Here is a 6,599-nt window from a genome sequence, read left to right as displayed (position 1 = left end):
AAGGAAATGAAATCAGCATATCTAGGAGATATCTGCACTCTCATATTTATTACAGCATTGTTTGTAACAACCAAGATATGCAACCTATGTGTCTATCAACAGACGAATGGATGAAAAAAATGTGGTATATATACACAATGGAATACTATTCAGAAATTAAAAGGAGGAAATCCTGTTATTTGCAACAACATGGATGAACATAGAGGATATTATGTTAAGTGAATAAGCCAAATACAGAAAAAGAAATATAACATGGACTCACACCTGTGGAATCTAAAAAGTTGATCTCATAGAAGTAGAGAGTAGAACAGTGGTTACTGGAGGCTGCAGAGGTAGGAAGGAAGAGGGAATGGAAAGAGGTTGGTTAGCAGGAGGAATAAGTTCTGGTGTTCTATTGCATAGTAGGGTGACTATAGTTAACAATCATGTATTGCATACTTCAAAATAGCTAGAAGAAAGGATTTTGCATGTTCTCGACACAAGGAAATGACAAGTGTTTGAGGTGATGGGCATGCTAATTACCATAATTGGATCATTACACAATGTGTACAGGTACCAAGACATTACACTACATTATATAAATATGTGTAATTTTTATGTATTCATTAAAAACAAAACTCAAAAAAACCTTACACAATGACTTTATGTTGCTCCCAGACCCATAACTAGATTTTAATCCCAGCAAATTCAGATGGGGGCAAGTATGAAGTCTGACCTGGGAGGAAATAGCTTATACACTAAGATAATTGCAAGGTTTTGATAATTTATGTAATTCAAACTGGTGGAATGTGTAGATCAAGGAATATGGAATATAACCTTGGGTTGTGTCTACTTTATTGATATGAGTTCTCCTGCCAGATACTCTAGATTACAGCTGGAAGTAGTGCTAAAAGTGTATTTGGTGGATTGATTAAAACTTGGGCTATGTCTAATGAGGGTAAGATGTTAGATCTTTCCTAGCTTAAAGAGAAAGAAAGCCAAGGGCTTGGAGATAAAGGAATGCTGAAGAAGATTTATCACCTGTGCCCTACATGCCCACCAACCCCTATGCTTCATTCCTTAATGGGGTCTAGATAGCAATTTCTTCTTCCCCAAGGCATTAAGAAATATGTTAGTGAAAGGAGCAGCAGCATCCTTAAAAGGTTGAAGTATATCTGTACCCTATCACTCCATAATTGCAGTGGGAGATGCCACCATTAAGATGGGCTCTCTTATTTAATTGAGATTGAAGAGGCCTGGGATAGAAGTGGCCAATTGGCAATGCTTTATCGCATATGACAAGGTGGGTGCATTTATTGTAATGCACAACAGGACACAGTGATAGTCAGAATTCTTCTGACTCAGAAGACTTTGTAGTGGCCAGTTAATCTTTAAGAAATAGAGGCTGGGTGTGGTGGCTCACACATGTATTCCCAGCACTTTGAGAGGTCAAGGCAGGAGGATCACCTATGGTCAGGAGTTTGAGACCAGTCTGACCAACATGGTAAAACCCCATCTCTATTAAATTTCCAAAGATTAGCTGGATGTGGTGGTGCACGCCTGCAATCACAGCTACTTGGGAGGCTGAGGCACCTGGGAGGCGGAGGTTGCAGTACATCAAGATTCTAACCTGGGTGACAGAGTGAGACCCTGCCTCAAATAAATAAATAAATAAATAAAAATTGAAAATAAATAGAGAAGCAGCTCACTAAAATTTTGCTTTACGTAACATGAAAAACTCCAGTTCTGGTGGTTAGAAACCTGACTTCAGTCATTTCAACCAAGAACCCCTGTCTTTTACCTAGTTTCCACACCTCAGCCAGGTCACAGTTCAACTCCTTTGAGTGCTGAGAGGTCAGCTCTCCTTGAGAATCTTCTCTGTTGCTCTGTCACGAGTATTCACTGTAAAGATTCTTCTAAGCTTTCCATGAAGGGACCTGTGGCCATTTAATAAGGTGTCTATACATGGAGAAAAGGAGAATCCAGATCTTTTAGGAATGACTAAACACTGCCTGCTGAGGATCTGATCACCACTTTTGTCCACCAGTCAAGGTGGAGGCTTATGGAGGGCAGGTGATAACAATGGCCCCCAACCTCTTTGGCACCAGGGACCAGTTTCGTGGAAGACAATTCTTCCATGTACGTGGGGTGGGGAGTTGGTGGCTTTGGGATGAAACTGTTCCACCTCAGATCATCGGGCATTAGATTCTCATAAGGAGTGTGTAACCTGGATTTCTCAAATGAATGGTTCGCAATAGGTTCACAGTCCTATGAGACTCTAATACTGCTGTTGATCTGACAGGAGGTGGAGCTCAAGTGATAATGCTCACTCACCTGCCGCTCACCTTCTGCTCTGTGGCCCAGTTCCTAACAGGTCATGAACTGGTATTGATCAGGCGGCCTGAGGATTGGAGACCCCTGAGGTAATACACTGAATTTTGGCCAAGTAAGTCCATCATTATTTCTCTGGTTCCTGAATAAAAAATTGAAAAAAGATGTATTGGCAACAGACAGATACCCCACATCAGATATCTGACTGATTGAGTCAAGATCATTATTATAGGAAGGGCCAAATGAAAACCTATGGAATCTTTATTTTCTGCTATGATAGTAAACCATAAAAATACTGGGTTCCTGGGAGAACTGAAGATGTTAGTCTCATCATAAAAGTCTTAGAAGATGTAGAGATATTGACAGCTCTCTTATTCTAATTCAAGTCACATGGTTGGCCTATGCAAAAAGATGCTAGAGAATGACTGTAAATTATAAACTTGATAAGGAAACAACTCCAGTAGCAGCTGCTGTTCTAGACATAGTAACTTCACTAAAATAAATCAGCACAACTTCCTGATAAGTGGCGTGCAGCTATTGAGCTGGCAAATATTCTTTCTCTATACTAATTTGCAATAAACATCAGAAGCAAATTCTTTTTATCTGGTATGACTAACAGTAAAACTTCACAGTTTTGCCTCAAGGCTACATCAATTTGTCTGCCTTCTGCCATAATACAACCTACAGAGTTTTTTTTTTTTTTTTTTAGACGGAGTCTTGCTCTGTCACACAGGCTGGAGTTCAGTGGTGTGATCTCAGCTCACTGCAGGCTCTGCCTCCTGGGTTCAAGTGAATCTTCTACCTCGGCCACCAGGTAGCTAGGACTACAGGTACACACCACCATGCCCAGCTAATATTTGTATTTAGTAGAGATGGAGTTTCACTATGTTGGTCAGGCTGGTCTCAAACTCCTGACCTCAAGTGATCTGCCCTCCTTGGCCTCTCAAAGTGCTGGGATTACAGGATTGAGCCACCGTGCCAGACCCCTACAGAGATCTTAATTGTCTTTCCCATACAACATTACACTGGGGAAAGAAGTTGGCTGATATCCATAAAAGGTGTCATTTTACATACATATATACAAATGGTGGGAAGGGCTGACACAGAGCGTCTCCTGATACAATTCACTAAAAAGAACCTATTAGTTTCCTGCTACTGCTGTAACAAATTACCCAAAACTTAGTGCCTGAAACAACACAGATTTATTCTCAGAAGTCTAAAGTGAACATCACAACAGGGCTGAACCTATTAGTTTCCTGCTACTGCTGTAACAAATTACCCAAAACTTAGTGCCTGAAACAACACAGATTTATTCTCAGAAGTCTAAAGTGAACATCACAACAGGGCTGTGTTCCTTTCAGAGGCATCTGGAAGAGTGTTTCCTGGACTTTTTCACCTTGTAGAGGCTCCCTGCTTTTCATGACCCCTTCCTTGCATCACACCAAACTTTTCCTTTCATCATCAGATCTCCTTCTACTAATTCTGATCCTCCTGCCTTCATCTTATAAGGACCTTGTGATGACATTGGACCCACTGTGATAATCCAGATTGATTTCCCCATCTCAAGATTCTTATTCTTAACATTCTAAAAGTTGAATGGAGTCTGGTTTGGATGAGTGCCACTTCAATATTGAGAGAAAAACATATGATTATTTTAATGGATGGAGAAAAAACATATATATATCTCCTACAACTCAATAAGAAAAAGGTACATGACCCAGAAGAAAAATATACAGAATAACTGAACAATTTGCACAAGAATATTTAAATGGTCAATATGCACATATAAAGGTGCTCAACTTGACTTGTTTCAGAGAAATGCAAATGAAAACCCTGATATGATGCCACTAAACAAGCAAAAGAATAGCTAAAATTATAAACAGTGCCTAGTGTTGGTTAGAATATAGAACAACTGAAAGTTTTATAGATTGCTGATGAGAGTGTAAATTGGTAGAGACATTCTGAAAACCTGGTGGTATTTACTAGAAACTAAATATATACTCCCTGTCCCAGCAATACCAACCCTAGGTATATATAGCCAACAGAAATGAGTCCATACATTCACCAAAAGACATGTTCATAGAAGCAGTATTCGTAATAGCCAAAAATTAGAAAAACCCAATGCTCATCAACAATGTAATGAAAAATAAATTGTGGTATAGTCACAAAATTACAGTAATGGTTTTCAAGGTTTTTGGTCTCAGGACAGCTTTACTTAAAAAAAAATTATGGCAGAACTCAAGGAGCTTTTGTTTATGTATTTTATATTTTGTTATATCTACATCATTCATCGCATTGAAAATTAAAACAGAAAATTTTGAAAACAGGAATGCATGAACACCATCATGTACATTGTAGCCTCTGTGCAACTCCACTGTACACTCATGAGAGAATGAGAACAAGGAGACATATTATATCTTAGTGTATTTTAAAAATGTTTTAGATCTTGTGAATGCACTGGAAAGGTTGCAGGCACCCCAGGAGTCCCCAGATCACATTTTCGAAAATCTCTGCCTATATAACAATGAAATTGAACAAACTACAACTTTCAAAAGTATGGATTAGTTTCCCAAGCTTCATGAAGAAGCCTAACACAAAACTGTACATACTATATGATACCATTTATATAAAAATAACAAGAACCAGCAAAACTATGCTTTTAACAGTCAGAATACAAGACTAGGACAAAGAGGGAGAACAGGCAGGGCTTCTGGGGTGCTCTCAGTGCTCTTTCTTAACAAGCTTGTCTCTAGTCAGAATACAAGACTAGGACAAAGAGGGAGAACAGGCAGGGCTTCTGGGGTGCTCTCAGTGCTCTTTCTTAATCTGGGTGCTGGTTGTATGAATGTGTTCAATTTGTGAAAATCCATAGAGCTCTACATTTGCAATACTTTTCTGCTTCTTGATCCCTAGCTGTTTCACAACTACATTTTCACAATACGTACATTTGTTCCTTTTGTGAGGTAGAGAACACCTCTTAGGTAATGCTGGAGAATATCCTAAGGCAATCTGTTTATCTTTTGCCAAAATCCCATTCCTAAATCTCCTGTTTTCCCATAGTCTCTCTCACTAATTTGACCTTGGATAAAGGTTCCTAACCGTTTTTATGCCACAAACACCTAGGGAACTTAGGTGAAGCCTATGGACTCTTCCTCAGAATAATATTTTTACATAAAATTTTAAACGTATTTTTTGTTTTTACATATTTTATTTTGCATAAAATAAAAGGCATAGTGTATAGAAAAAATAAATTGAAATATAGTTGCAAAACTATTAAAAACATGATATAACATAGGTATCTATAATTCATGTAAATTAATATTTAAGATATGCAAAATTAATATCTAGCAGTGAATCTACTAAAATTTAAAAAATAGTTTTGACTGTAAATGATATTTTAAGATATTTCTAACAACTATAATGTGATATGAAAATATCTGAGTTCTATTGGTGACAAATTACAAATAACTACCTGTGGGTGTGTTGGTTCTACATTTATAATTATAGGAAATGTAAAATTTCAGTTAGAGGTTAATGAGAAGAAAGATCTATCACGTTTTCCTCCATTCAAGTTTACGTATGCTTTTGATTTTATCAACAGGCTCTCAAAGCATTTGAGACACGTGGAGCCCTGATTAAGAACTCGTGGATCATGCTCAACTTTTCAAACCTGCATGGCTCCAAATTATCAGATGCTTAGTTCACTTGGGCTGCAGGGTATGGCAAAGCCATATTTCCCACTTCTTTTTTTTTTTGGCAGACAAATCACTTTTAGCCCAAGCTTGTCTCTATTTCTATAGAGGGGCATGATCAATGGTCAACACAAATTGACATTATAAATAATGGGTTCCTCATGGTTCCATATCCTACCTCTTGGGTCTGATCATTTCTGCAATTTAAAATCTGTTATTCATAGTACCATAATCTGTGCACCGATTTTCTGTTAGTTCACATTCCAAATAATATAAACCCCAATTCAAACACTGTTAACCAATAAGAAGATTTAATAAAACACATACCAGAAGTTTTGCACAATGGTAGAATTCAGGTTCAGGATACTTTTAATCAGTAGCTCAACAATATCATGAGGATTCCAGGTTATCTGCTTTTCTCTCAGCTTGATTTCCCAAAATAAATTCTAAGGAACCCTAGCCCAGGAAAGAAGTGCCTGACAAAACAAAGCAGCCAACCCTTAGTGAAAAGTATGCTCAGGAAATATTTCACAGGGTAGTCTCATCGTACGGATGCACAGTGCTCATTGGCATATCCATGTATGTACAAACATTAGT

Source organism: Aotus nancymaae, unplaced genomic scaffold (assembly GCF_030222135.1).
Source record: "Aotus nancymaae isolate 86718 unplaced genomic scaffold, 86718_ANA_hifiasm-v0.15.2.pri h1tg000108l, whole genome shotgun sequence".
NCBI classification, from domain to species: domain Eukaryota; kingdom Metazoa; phylum Chordata; class Mammalia; order Primates; family Aotidae; genus Aotus; species Aotus nancymaae.
Note: the sequence above shows the minus strand (reverse complement) of the source record.